Below are 1,276 nucleotides of genomic sequence, written 5' to 3'. Positions count from 1 at the left end.
GCTGGGTCGATCCGATCGCGGGGATTGTCTCACTAAGTGGAGGGACGCGGTCGAGAGGCCGAATGGCCACCTGCTTCTAGTCTGTTTACTGGATTGTACGCGGCAATACTCTCCCTAGGTAGAATGTGGCTAGTTCGGCCCATCGTGTCAGTGCTAGCTCACGGAACAATCCTTCTGCCCGCTTCACCTCGCCAGTCGTCCGCAGCCCTGCCTCCCCTACACCGGGGGATCTGACAGGAGAGCGTAACGGTTGGGTGTCGGTTGGGAGAACGGGGAGAGTGCATTTCGCACACCAGTTATAATCCGGGCCGAAGGCGGGGGCTGGGGGGGTGGAGTCACCTGCCGTTAAGCAGGGTGACGGGCGGGGAAGGAGAGCCGGCGGCCGGCGTGGTTCCTGCTCGGCGCTGCGGGCCGGCGGACCCGCAGAGGAACCATCTGGTGTCGATATGCCTGCGCCGAGCGTGGAGCAGAGGGGAGCGGGCTCGGCGCTCCTTAAGGCGCTCCGCAATCTGTGAAACCAGACGGCCGGGAAACAGGGCCCGAGAGCAGCAGCAACGCGGCGTCTCTCTCTCCCCCTCTCTCCCTCTCTGTCTCTCTCTATCTCTATCTCTGTCACTCTCTCTGTCTCTCTCTCTCTGTCACTCTCTCTTTCTCTCTCTATCTCTCTGTCTCTCTCTCCCTCTCTCTCTCTGTCTATCTCTCTCCCCATCTCTCCCTCTCTGTCTTTCTCCCTCTCTCTCTGTCACTCTCTCTGTCTCTCTCTTCTCTCCCCCTCTCTCCCTGTCTGTCTCTCTTTTCCTCTCTTTCTCTCGCTCTTACTCTCTCTCTCTTCCTCTCTCTCCCTCCCTCTCTGTCCTCTCCCTCTCTCTCTGACTGTCTCTCTCTCCCTCTCCCACTCTCTTTCTCTCTCTTCTCACCCTCCCTCTATCTAGCTCTCTCTCTCTCTGTCTCTGTTTCTCTGGGTCTGTCTGTCTCTCCCCCTCTCTCTCTTCTCTCCTTCTCTGTCTCTCTCTGTCTCTCTCTGTCTGTCTGTCTGTCTCTCTCTCCCCCCCCCCTACGGTGGATGGGGTGGGGGGAGGGTGTTGGTGGATACAATTCTGGATAAATGCAACGGTGTTCTGACTGAATGCAATGTTGCAGCTGAACTACAGTTACTCCGGATGTAAACAACACGATAAATCGATACAAAGTCACAGAAGAGACGTGTCACTCTGTTAAATAAACTGCTCCTCGAATCAAGCCAAGGAAACTATTTATTTATTTGGGTGTGTGTGTG

Source organism: Mobula birostris, chromosome X, assembly GCF_030028105.1.
Source record: "Mobula birostris isolate sMobBir1 chromosome X, sMobBir1.hap1, whole genome shotgun sequence".
NCBI classification, from domain to species: Eukaryota; Metazoa; Chordata; class Chondrichthyes; order Myliobatiformes; family Myliobatidae; genus Mobula; species Mobula birostris.
The sequence above is the reverse complement of the archived record's forward strand: the minus strand, read 5'-3'. Positions refer to the sequence as shown.